Source organism: Balaenoptera ricei, chromosome 18, assembly GCF_028023285.1.
Source record: "Balaenoptera ricei isolate mBalRic1 chromosome 18, mBalRic1.hap2, whole genome shotgun sequence".
Classification (NCBI taxonomy): domain Eukaryota; kingdom Metazoa; phylum Chordata; class Mammalia; order Artiodactyla; family Balaenopteridae; genus Balaenoptera; species Balaenoptera ricei.
In genome coordinates, this window is record NC_082656.1 from 3,935,717 (window position 1) to 3,949,021 (window position 13,305).

General features: G+C 44.1%; 1 protein-coding gene across 1 annotated transcript in view; it reads left to right on the forward strand.

The window, feature by feature from the left end:
- LOC132352710 (phospholipid-transporting ATPase IB) overlaps positions 1 to 13,305 on the forward strand; it is a 441,016-nt gene that overhangs the window by 325,152 nt on the left and 102,559 nt on the right. The gene's annotated exons all lie outside the window — the stretch shown is intronic.

The following is a 13,305-nucleotide window of genomic DNA, read 5'->3' on the forward strand; positions in this document are numbered from 1 at the left end:
TCCCCGACCAGGGATTGAACCCTGGGCCCATATCAGTGAACGTGCCAAGTCTTAACCACTGGACCACCAGGGAATTCATTCACAGATTTTTTAAATTATTGCAACCTATTTTTTTTTTTTAATTTTTAAGACTTTTTATTATGGAAGATTTTAGATGTACACAAAAGTAAACACAAATCATTAGTGCAGGACAAGGCGTCTCTTATAAGGAGATGGCCATTGATTTCAAAGTCTTACTTGATAGAAATGCAGGTCCATCCTTAATCCGGCACCCCGTTCTCCTTTGTCTCCAACCTTGTTCTTTTTTTTAAATCTAATGTACATTTTATTTATTTATTTTTCCTAATTTATCCCTACCCCCCTTTGGTAACCATAAGTTTGTTTTCTATGTCTGTGAATCTATTTCTGTTTCGTAAATAAGTTCATTTGCATCCTTTTTTAGATTCCACGTATAAGCAATATCATATGATATTTGTCTCTGACTTACTTCACTTAGCATAATAATCTCTAGGTCCATCCATGTTGCTGCAAATGGCATTGTTTTGTTCTTTTTTATGGCTGAGTAGTATTCCATTGTATACATGTACCACATCTTCTTTATCCATTCCTCTGTCAGTGGACATTTAGGTTGCTTCCATGTCCTGGCTATTGTGAATAGTGCTGCTATGAACATGGGGTGCATGTATTTTTACAAATCATGGCTTTCTCTGGATATATGCCTAGGAGTGGGATTGCAGTAGCTCTATTTTTGTTTCTTAAGGAACCTCCATACTGTTTTCCATAGTGGCTGCACCAATTTACATTTCCACCAACAGTGTAGGAGGATTCTCCGGTTTCAATAAAGGATAGAAGCAGAAAGAAGGGCATATTTAGATGCGCAGGTCCTTCCCAGGGTGCTGTGAAGGCAACCCCACCCACTCAGCCCAGCAGCAGCAACATGGGTGCAGCGGTATCTCCTTGTCTATCACCTGCCCTAAATCCAATTCCCCCTTTTCTGGTCACAGCCCCCCAGTCCCGTCCCCTTTTTCAGAACACGCATTCAAACAGTGCTGGTTCTACCTCTGCTCTACCTCTGGGTCTGGACCGGACACCCAGGACTAGTCAACTACCAGCTTCATCTCATGGACCATGGCGATTGATTCAGGAACAGCATGATGACCCACCAAGGCCACTCAGAGACAATTCAAGGATTTTTTATAGAAACTAATAGGGGAAGGGGAAAGCTCTCTTGCCACTGGGTTTGTTATATATCAGGGATGTCATCAGCCTGGAGCTGCAAGGGGCCACCACCAAGAGAGTGCCTGGCTGGGGATGAATCGAGCACAGAGGAAAGCTGAACTGAGAGATGATGGCGTTGAGTATGCGCCTGGATCCAGCTCTGCCTGAAGCTGGAGCTGTCTCTGAACTTTCAGATACACTAAATCAGTACACTCCCTTTTTTGCAGAAGACAATTCAAGTTGGATTTCTCTTACTTCTGAAAAGAGTCCTAATGAATGAAGAAATCATTAAGTTACAGATACAAAAGGTAAAATCAGCTGGGTCAAGTTAAGGTAGTGAGAGCTCTCCTATCCTTTCTGGAAAATTGGTTATGTTGCAGAAAAGCAGCTGGTGAGCTTTTCCTACTGTGCATCTTCCAAGTCGGAAAGTCAGGCTACCAAGGGGCTTTACCTACTTTTGTGGCCTCCCTATGCCCCTCCCCTGCCGGCCCCCACCCCCCCCCCAGGAAAAAGAAGACATGCTTGGGTAGAACTGATTGTTCAAAACAGAGATGGAAGGAAATAGAAGTTTTTCTAAGAGGGGCCTCTTTCTCTCTGCAGCCAACAATTCAACATGGCTCAGAGTCACGTGGTCCGGAGCAGCACCGTGCAGTAGACGTATAATGGGAGACGCATTATAATTTTGAATTTTCTAGCGGCCGCATTAAAAAAAGGAAAATGAACCAGGTTAAGTTAGTTTTATTAATATAGTTAGCCCAACATTTCCAAAATAGTATCACTTCAACATATAATCAACATTAAAAGAAGTTACTGAGATAATTTACATCGTTGCACTATATCTTTGCAATCCAGTGTGTATATTGGATTTGCAGCGTATCCCAAGGCAGACCTAATCAATTTCAGGTGCTCAATGGCCACATCTGGACAGTGGCTAATGTATTGGACAGACCAGCTCTTAATCAGCAGATTCGCTCTCCAAAGCTAAATTTAGTGCAGGCACGATTAAGAGGTGGGAAACCCAGGCTCAGATAAGATTGGGGCTTGGGAGAAGCCTGGCCTTCAGGACCTTCCCCTGCACCAGGGTGTGAGTGCCTGACTTTGATTTCTGTCACCTACAATGAAAAGGGTCTTGGCTCTTACACAAGGCTTTCCCTAAAGAATAAAATCTGGGCACCACTGAGCTGTTCATCTCTGCTTATTAATTGCTTTAAGCAGAGTTTATAAACCAAGATTTACAAAGCGTGGGTCTGACTTCAGGTAGTTTTTCCAAAGTATTGGCTAATTCCCCGACCACATCCTCCTGAATGTGGGAGGGAAGAGGTCAGGACATGGGCCTTTGGTTTCTTTTCTGACCAGCTGAGCAGTTGTAACATGTGCCACCAAAAATAAACTAGATCTGTGTTGAACAGGTAGTTAATTTGTTCAACAAGTGGCAATTTCTGAGTAGGATTCTTAATTCCTAAAATTGTGCGAACCCTTCATCCTTTTTCTCCTTCTGGAGTTTCAGGCCCCTTCCCCCATCATTATGCTGAACCCACGTCCTATCATTCTCTTACCTGTGTCTCCTTCCATCCAGTTCTGGTCCTGGCCACTTAGTTTGGTGCTATGGCATTTCTTGCCTGGACTATTGCAGTAGCCTCGTGACTAGTTTCTTAGCATGCAGTCTGTCTGGACCCATTGTTCTACTGCAGCCAAAGTAGTCTTTCAAAACATAAGTCTGATGGAGTTGTTCCCCTGGCTTCTCATTGCCCTCAGGGTAAAGGTCCAGACCATTTGCCAAGCCCCTAGCCCTGTGCAGCCCTGAGCCTGTTCCTGCCCCACCTGCACTGGCCTTCCCTCACTTCCGGGCAGGCCTTGCTTGGGCTCCCACAGTGCGTTTGCACCTGCTGCCCTCACTTCCTGCATGCCCTGGTCTCCGCCTTCTACGTAGCTAGGGCTCGCCTAGGTTTCCAGACCTCAGGTGAGTCATTACTTCCTGCAGGTACCTTTCCTTGTGTCCCTGACAAGGTGAAACCCTCCCAGTGCGTGTTCTTTTAACACAGTTTACCTCTCCTCCCTTGCATTTACCACAATTAAAAATTTGTGTATGAGAATAATACCTTACACATATTAGGATGGCCACTATTAAAAAAAAATACTCAAAAAATAGCAAGTGTTGGCAAAAATGTGGAAAAATGGAATCCTTGTGCGCGGTTGGTGGGCATGTAAAATGGTGCGGACACTGCAGAAAACAGTGTGGAGGTTCCTCAAAAAATTAAACACAGAAATACCATATGATGGAGCAGTTCCACTTCTTATTCCCAAAAGAATTGAAAGCAGGATCTCAAAGAGATATTTGTACACCTTTGTTCATAGCTTCATGATTCACAATAGCCAAGAGGTAGAAACAACAAATTGCCTGTTGACAGATGATCATATAAACAAAATGTGATCCATACGTGCAATGGAATGTTATGCAGGCTCTAAAAAGAAAGAAATCTTGTCACATGCTACAGTATGGATGAATCTTGAGGACATTATGCTCAGTGAAATAAGCCAGTCACAAAAAGACAAATGCCATATGGTTTCCCCTATATGGTACCGAGAGTCATCAAAATCACAGAAACAGAAAATAGAATGGTGGTCCTCAGGGGCTGGGGGGAGGGGAAATGAGGGGCTCCTGTTTAATGGATACAGAGTTTCAGTTTTGCAAGATGAACACATTTTAGAGATCTGTTGCACAGCAATGTAAAGATAGCTTACACTGAACTTAAATGGTTAAGATGGTAAATTTTATGTTCTGTGTTTTTATCACAATTGTCAAAAATTTATATTTATGTGATCTCATAACTAATGTCAGTTTCTTCCTCTAAGTTGTAAGTTTATGAGGAAAGTAAATGCTCTTCAGTATATCCTCGGTACCTGCTTCTCCTCTTTTCTGGCACTCAGTAAATATTTAAATGAATGAATTAATAAAGTAAAATTAAACACCTCTCCTGTAGAATTGGAGAATGGATCTGGCTTTGTGTAACAGGTGCTTAATATCTGTTTGCTGAATTGTTAACAAAAGCAGATGCCAAATATTCAAACATTTGGGAATAGCCTAGCACAGGATGTGCGCACGGAAGTGATTGATTAATTCATGAATTTAGCATTTTCTGAACTGTGCTCAAAACACCAGTAGCACGAACCATGCGTTTTTCCCACCCGAAGAATGATTTTCAGTTAAAAAATATTTAAGAACATTTCCAGTTAAAATTCTAGTTGAACTATTTTAGCTGCATGGGTGATATATGTGGTATACTGTCTGTTGATGTTGGTATTTGTAAAGGGTTAATAATAAGGTTTAATTACTTAATGGAAATGATTGTTTTGGAAGTGATATTATAGAAAAGACAAATATGAAATCGAGATGGATTTTTGAGTACCTAGTTTAAGGAAGTACTAAGCTAATCATTTTCCAACAGTTTTATTAAGGGAGATAAAACTGATGAAGTTAGTGGATCACAGATAGTTTTAGCAGAAACGTAAGTTCCCTGGACCAATACATCATTGGACAGCATTTTCATTATTATGTTGAAGGGGTTGGTATTTTTGGAGTAATAAGTACAAGCACATAGTTGGAGAGGCGGTTTTGGTCAAGAAAATGTCAAGCTTAGGTAAAGTTTCGTTAGCAGCTGGCCTGTGATAAATCTGAGACGATTTCATGGAAGAAACAGACCTTCTCTGGGGGTTTGTGCCTTACTCAATTAGATGGGGAAGCAGTCCAGGCTTGTGGCTTAAAGCAGGAGTGGATCTGACACCAAGAGCCTCGTTGGGACGTAGAATTTTAGTGTCATGTAAAGTGATATTACAAGAAAAGAAAAAGTTTAAGATTTGAAATTTGTCCCCAATACAGCATCTTCAATAAAGGCAAGAAAACCAGTAAGTAAAGTGATTCTATGTCCAGTAAAACCAGAAGAAGCAGAGGTGGGAAAAAGAGAAGAATGGAGGGAAAAGTGATTGATACAGGAAGGACATGAAAAGTCTTAGTGTGATGGAGAAGGCCAGGTGGGGCAATGAAACTGGAAAGAGAGGGTTTTAAATTTTCACTGAAGGAAATTACAGGGTTGTTGAGAAATTTTCCGAGACATGGCATCAAGAAAGAATGAGGTTGACCATAAATAAAGGGCCTGTAACATAATAAGTCAGAATTTTACCTTCTTATGATCAATGTGGGAAAATTAATTCTTAGAAACAAAAGGAAATAGCATAGAAGTTTTATTTTTTGTTAACTTTCTGATGACTGAATCGTTTTAAATGAATTAAAAAGTAGGCCTTGTGTAGGCTATAAAGAAAAAAAGAATCCTCCTTCCCCCGTTCAAAAATAATTAAATATTGCATTAGAACATTATAATAGTTTTCTGTCATATATAAACTTATTGATTCTAAATGAGATTTTAACAATCTGAGATGATCATGATTTGGGAAAATAGCTTATTATGCCAGAATAGTTTGTTTTGAACAGGAAATGTAAAATCAAGAAGCAACTTTAGATAATTAACAAAGCTGGTCTACTTGGCGATTTGTTCATTTTGTTAAAAGAAAAACTGATCCTTTATTTTTACAACGGGTCAGTTTTAGTGGAATAATTTAATGAAGGTAGTATTCTCTTACAAGGCATGAACGAGAATTCTATTCAAGCCTTTTAAAACCTTCTTCTGGCGAGTAGGTCTTAGTGATGGGTTGCCATCTACTAGATGCCATTTCAGGCCACTTTCTCTCCTAAAAACTTTTTTTTTTTTTTTTTTAAAGAAAAGTAATTAGTCCTTTATTCCTCAATATCATTTATATAACTACCAAGATTGGGAGTTGTCATTTTAGAAAGTTGCAGTTTGGGGGCAGGTGGTGCACAGATGCGCCCTCTTTATCCCCTAAGCTTCCAATAGGGTGGAATGAGCTTCCAAAACTCAAAACTGTAAACAGTGAACATCTAATAAAGTGATGTGTTTGAAGCTGCATTGTTTGTGAATTCGCTGTCATTTTACGTTGTTTCACAGAAAGTTGTTTATATTCATTAGTTTTATATACATCTTGCCTTCTTTCAGGCCAGTTCTTGATTTTCCCTTTGAGGTTCTGTCATGGTCGCCCCGTGTTCTTCCGTCTGACTCTGGGTCCCAGTCAGCGGTAGTTTCTGTGGGATGTCTCCTCTCACGATTCTTAGAGCAAGTGCCTTTACTGAACTTTTGTACACTGCTGTGGTGGCTTAAGTTTACATTTTAGTTTATAGATCACAGTTTTGCCAGGGTGTCTCCTACCAAAATCTCTGTCACCATGAATTCTGAAGCCATTCTGTAAGCCCCTTGGTCCCTCAGACATGGCTTGGGAAGTAGCCTTGCTCATTAAGGACCCAAGAAGGACATAATCGTAAAATCAGAAATTAATGATGTATAGACATATAATTATCTGTAACTTGTCAGTGTCCATAGCAATTCAAAGAACAAATTTCCTTTTCCTTCTGCTTCAAGGAAAGCCAGCAGCTAATCTGTAGAGGGTTGCCTCTTGGCAAACTTGCTCCGTGTGAAGTAGCTAAACGTTCCACCATATTAAAAAGTGTAATCTCTCTGTTTTTTCAGGATACTGTCAAGTCAGGAGCAACAAAAAAAAAAGAGAAGGGAAAACATACGATTAACATTATTTCATCATATTAATTAAAACACTGTAGTGGTTTCAACTTGAGCAACTCAGTTACTAAAACCAAGGGAAGTTGCTCCCCTATTCTTAATCCTTTCAGTGAGACCTTAAGTGGGAATGAAAGGTTTGAGATGAATTTTGGCTTTGCAGCAGAATTTAGGCATTGTGAGGATCTTTCTAGAATACCTTTAGATCAATTCATATAAATTTTCCGGAAGAATCTTTACCATTTTTCTCTCCCAAGAGTTACTAAGTATCGTTACAAGTTCTGTGCCCCTAAATGGAAAATGCAATCTCATCTACCCATGCATGCCCCCCAGAAGCTATTCAGGATAAGTTAATCTTTTCAACAGAGCAGCCAACTTTTCCAGCAAAGGAATTTGCAGTCTTTGTGGTTTGGGTAAAAAGGTGGTTCATTTTACCAGTTTCTCGATGAAATATGTTTCATGATAAATTCAATCTTTCCTCCAAAAAAAAAATTCCCTAACTCTACTTTTCTGTGCAAAATTCGACTTGAAAGCCTTTCTCTATCAAAGCAGCCAAATACCGAGTTCGTGTGGATCTGGGCAAACAGTTTTTGGGTCCAAGGTTAACAATATTTATTGCTGGAGGTATTACACGTATTTGTATCCAGGAAGAACAAAATCCAACACGTTGACAGTGGTTTTCAAATATATTAATTTACTTTCTTTTGTCTTAGGGGGAATGTTTTTCTCCCCACTCCCTGTTTTAATCCTTTGCCACACTTGGTAGAATTTGGAAGGATTTTTGCCAGGGGTAATGAGCAAAGGTAGACAGTGTGTGAATACACAGGAGATCTGCTGGTTTCATTGCAGACTTCAGCGAAAGTTCCTTGCCCTCTGACTGTGACATGGCATGCAGGAAATTCCTCCTCGGTCTGCCCAGTGCAATAAACAGACCTCCTGCATCTAACCACATCCACGCTGAAGTTTCTTATGCGGGGTTCCTTTTGCTTTTTGTGTAAAAGTTAAGGGTCCCAGCATTCCTACTCCAGCTTCTTTAACTCCTACGCTTTGGAATTGGCATACGACTGTGTTTAGGGGTTAATACGCCTTGCGGTTTAATAGGACTTATTCTGTGTTATTTATGCACACACGGAGAAGGTAGAGGAGGGAAACCGATCCCCTGTGGACATGCTTCTGAGAAACCTTACGTTACATCGGATTTGTTAGAAGGATCACAGGGTCCCATTTGCCTTCGGTGACTCATTGAGGACATCGCGTATTATATGCAGCACAGGTGAGTTTTTCCGTAACCCCTGCAGCCCCCAGCCGGCACCCTGAGCATCACAGGAGGGAGAGCGGTCTTGTTAGAAATGCAGACTCTCAGGCCGCAGCCAGGAACTACTGGCCTAGAATCTGCATTTTAACCAGAGCCTTGGAGTTCATGGGACATAAAAGGGAAAGAAGCCCTCAGTTAGGGTCCCGGCCACCAGAGTACAGCCCAGTGAGATCTCCTGGGAACGTGTGGGGCAGAGAGGAAGGAGGGCGGGAAGGACATTGGCTGAGTTAAATTATGCTCATTAATTCAATTTGAGGCAGGAATGTGTGTAAATAAACGCTGGCAGCTGCAGAGGCTCCGCTTCCTGCAGGGTTCAGGCAGGAATGCAGGGGCCAGAGCCGCAAAAACCTGACTGGGGATCTGTCCGACGGTCCTGCAACCATGAGATAATGACGGAGAAGATGGGCTTATCCTTCTCGTGGGGGGGAGGCTCTCGATGCAGCGTTAAGTGCCAAACCAAGTGGAACTGGAGAGGCTTTGCCGGCAGAGATCACATCTTAATGATTTGAAAAGATGAAACTCCCTGGACTGCCCCCTCCTCTTCTTTTAACTCAGTACAGATTGGAATTCCAGGGGTTCAGATGAGTAGGACAGTGGTCTGTCCCACACAGCCTGTCGGCGTGTCCAAATAAATAACCTGTTCACAGCACCTCTTACCTTACAAAACTGAGTCCCTGAGAAACAGGAAGGGGAAAATTGAGTTCGGTAGGGTAAGAGCCTCCTTGGTACCATAAACCTATAAAATGCTTACAAGGTTGGTTTCTGGCACTTGATGTTCATGAACCGTTTTGGGGGCCGAGCAATCATCGCCGGGTCCTGTTTGTTAAACCCCGAGTGCCACGGTGGGCAATACGCTTGCCTGCATGTTGCTGGGTTGGCCAAAAAGTTCGTTTGAGTTTTTCCGTAACATCACCATCTACGGGAAAACCCGAACGAACTTTTGGCCAACCCAGTACAAGGTGGTTCTCGTGCTGTCACGTGTAGGACCTTGTTGAATGTTGTGTGTTCTGAAGAGACATCTGTTTCCCAGCTCAAAATGACCCACGAGTCCCTTGTCTCCACTGGACCAAGGAGCCTTCGCTTCTAGTTATTTTATCCCTTTTGCACACACGGCCTTTCCTTCCAGGGGAAAGGGGTTTCCAGGGGGCCAGAAAGGTGGGAGATCAGTTCTTCAGGCTCATCCGTCAGGCCCACTCTCAGTCTCTTTTACCTCCCACAGCATCGTGGCTGGTGGGCGCTTGGTTAGCCGAAGGGCAGTGGTGCCTGCTCTGCCTCCTGGGACCACCGTCTCCGGGGGGATCGTGCCCGGTGGCTCCCGCAGGGCAGGGCAGGTTGAAGGCGAGGGGTCTCACCTCCCATCCCCATCACAGCTCAGGGACTCAGCACATGCATGTCCGTCCTCAGGGGTTAGGATGGTGGGTGCACAGTGTCGGGAAGGAAATCATTTCAAGGTTTGGTTCCCTGTCACTCGTCACCTCCTCCCCTACATCCAGGGACTGGTTGACTTGTGGCCAGTACAGTCCCCTGCTTCTGCCCTCAGGAGGGAGGAAGACCATTGCCTTTGGCCTGAGCTCCAGGCTTGCTTCCTCTGGGACACGGGGATTCTGTGCCCTGATGGGCCGAGCTGGGTCCGTGACGAGCCCTCTGTCTGCGGATGTTGGCTACTTTCCCTTCCTCGTCCTTGCTTCTCACCGTGGCCTGAGAAGGTCCTTTTCGCTCTGAAAAGTCAGACGTGCGAGACGAACGGGCTGAGTCAGAGCCTCGGGGACAGAATTGTGCTTCCCTGAGGCCTGGCTGCTGTCACCTGCTGGCCTCCCTTGAGTCCTCCCGGATCTGGGGCCCTCCTCTTCCCTCCACGTTGCCTCCCTGCTGACTGTGTGTCCCGCAGGGGCCACGAGCCCGCTGCACAGGGACGGGAGGGACCTGGCCTTCCTGGGCCGCGGCCTTTGTAGCAGAACGTGCGGCCGAGCTCTGCCCGGGACGCCCTTCCTCTCTCCAGCCCGAGGCTCGGCCTCCTTCCTTCTTTTGCCTCTTTTCTCTTCCTCCTTTTTGCCTCTGTTGCTGGGATGAGGTCATAAATCTCAATTAGCTCTCGTTCTGGAAGATTCTCAGAGTGGACATGGTAGCGTTTCCCCAACCCTGTCCCTCTCACCTTGCATCCCTCCACCCGGGTGAGGCCTCTTCCTTAAGGAGGGGAATGTCAAGGTTGACGGTCAGGTCTGGTCATCGTCCTCAGGGATGTCGCTGTGCCTTTCCAGCTCATGGACAGAATAGAGGCGGCTGGTCTGAGAGTCACCAAGGGCTTAAGTAGACCAATCCTAACCCAGAGAAGTCTTACTGCCCCCTGATTCTGACTATGCTGGTTTCTTCTTCTTAATTCTATAGTCTTGTTTCCCCTAGAATTAAGAAAGTCATAACCTGATAGGAGGGGAATTTGATCAGGGTATTTACAGAGTTGAGGCATTTTTTCCTCTTTTAAAATTGGCCTTTTACCCAGCCACAGGGATTGTTTCCATGCTCTACTCCTTGATGGTGTGTTTATTTACCTAGACTCACGCAATTCTCTCTTGCCCGGAGTAATCCAGTATTCACTTGTAATAACCAGGATTCCTGTTGAAGGAAGGGATTTTTTTTCAAGAAAAGCAAAGGGAATTGAAGGTTCAAAATTCCAGAGAGAAAGTGAATAAAACCCTACCAAAGAGGACGTGGGAAAGTCTGAATTAAGAGAGCGATCTCTGAATTAACACAACATTGTAAATCAACTATACCTTCAATAAAATTTTTTTTAATTACATTAAATTTAAAAAAGAAAAAAAAGGGCTTCCCTGGTGGCGCAGTGGTTGAGAATCTGCCTGCCAATGCAGGGGCCACGAGTTCGAGCCCTGGTCTGGGAAGATCCACATGCCGCGGAGCATCTGGGCCCGTGAGCCACAACTACTGAGCCTGCACGTCTGGAGCCTGTGCTCCGCAACAAGAGAGGCTGCAATGGTGAGAGGCATGCGCATCGCGATGAAGAGTGGCCCCCGCTCGCCGCAACTAGAGAAAGCCCTCGCGCAGAAACGAAGACCCAACACAGCCAAAAATAAATAATAAAAAAAAAAAAAAAAAAAAAAGCACTCTCCCAGAGCAGCACATTACTGGATCTCTATGGATACTCCATTGTTTTAAAGTTGCATTTGATCTGAAAGAAGTGTTTTCACTAAGAATATTCCAGTAGCTAGTTCTGAAACTGACAAGTAATGGAATATCGTCTCTTAGATTAGGTTGTGTGTTTATATACCTGTATTAATAAACAATGTTAAGTTTTCCACGTTACCTAATAGGACCCCTGTCCCACACCCCAAAGAAGTTGGAACGTCAAGGTGATGATGGTGGATTAAACTGCTGCTGGGATGAGCTCATAAATCTCAGTTAGCTCTTGTTCTGGAAAGCCCTCAGAGCAGACGCGGTGGCTTTGGGCTCTTGCTGGATTTGATGCATGTGCTTTGTGTGTGTTTTTTTTTTAACAGAAGGGCATTCTGTGCCCCTGCTTTCCATACAGGGTCTGTCGGATGTTGCCCGCCCTTTGGCCTCCCTATTTTTGGTCACATCTGCAAGCACAGCCTGCCTTTTGTAAACAAGTCACTAAATCCACACTAGGGTGTGACGTGCAGTTGGCGCCACGCGTGGCCTTACGCGCTCCACGTGCGCTGGGTGCCGACGGCGGGAGAGGGGAGGCCCCGAGGGCTTGACCTGATGGGCAGAGCGCCTCCCGGGCCGTGTGAGGGATCCAAGCCAAGCAGCAGCCCAGAGCGTCTCTGTACCATCTGATGGCTGCTGAGCGGCGTGTAGGAAAAACGTTCCGAGACTCAGGGGTTTCTCCAGAAGGACCGTCAGAGATTTACTGCCATGAGAGTGGAAGATTATGGGGAAAGCATGATGAGGCTTCCACTTGCCAGGTGCTTATTAGCGTTCCCTAGGCTTTACGGACGCGCCATTACTGGTTATTCATTACAGAATTTGCCAAGAGAGGGGCATCCGCTTAGGTCATGAACAACACCCGGTCAACAAGCAGACAGAACACTTCTCCGTGGACCAGTTGACTCTCCATAACGTCCAAGTGGTCTCTCTAAACATCCATGCTGTGTGATTACATTCGTAGAAAGTTCAAAAACTTGCCAGACTGATTTATGGTGTTAGAGGTCAGGGCAGGGGGTTATGCCTGGGTGGAGGGGGAGTGAGAAATGGGAGAGGCATGAGGAGTTTTCTGCTGAGTTTCTGGGGGTTTTCATCTGAGTGCTGTGTCCACAGAATTCATTTTGCAAAAATGAAAACTCATTTGCGATGTACAGGTGTCATCTGTGCACTTTGTCGTGTACATATTTTACTTTGATCAAAAGTTTACATTTAAAAATATGACATGAGAGCATAAGGAAAAAGTTCTTTCCTCAATCCAACTTGCATTAATAATAAATTCAGACGAGAGGAGGAGAGAGGAGGCTGCAGATCTAAGTACGATAGGTATTTCCTTTAGCACCAGAGGCGGGAACCTGCGGGGTATGTACCTTCTAATTACTCTTCCTGTTAAGCTTTGGGTTGTCTTTTGAGGGTCCCAGGTTGGTTTTATGGCTTGGTTTTTCTTTTAATGATAAACATATCAGTATGTTTTTTTATCTCATTAGAATGCTTTTGAATAAATGATTCTGTTGCTGCTTCTGCAGTGAATAACCTTAAACATTCCTTTCAATACGCTGGCTTGGAAATTACCACCATGTGGGTGATGGTCATGGGAGGGGGTGGCGTTGCCCATCGTGAGTGGGCAGAGAGACAAGAAGAGAACGGCCCCCAGGGAACACGACATTTACAAGGTGCATTAAACGGCGGTCTGCTCACCAAAGGTAGCACAAGTTAGCTCGTTACAGTGATGGCTCTAGAAAGGTGGGTTGAATAATTCAGTCCTCTTTTCTCTTTATAAAAATGAAATGGCTATGTTGAGCATCTTTTCATGTGCCTTTTGGCCATCTGTATGTCTTCTTTGTAGAAATGTCTGTTTAGATCTGCTGCCCCCTCCCCTTTCCCCTTTGGTAACCATAAGTTTGTTTTCTATGTCTGTGGGTCTGTTTCTGTTTTGTGTATAAGTTCATTTGTATCATT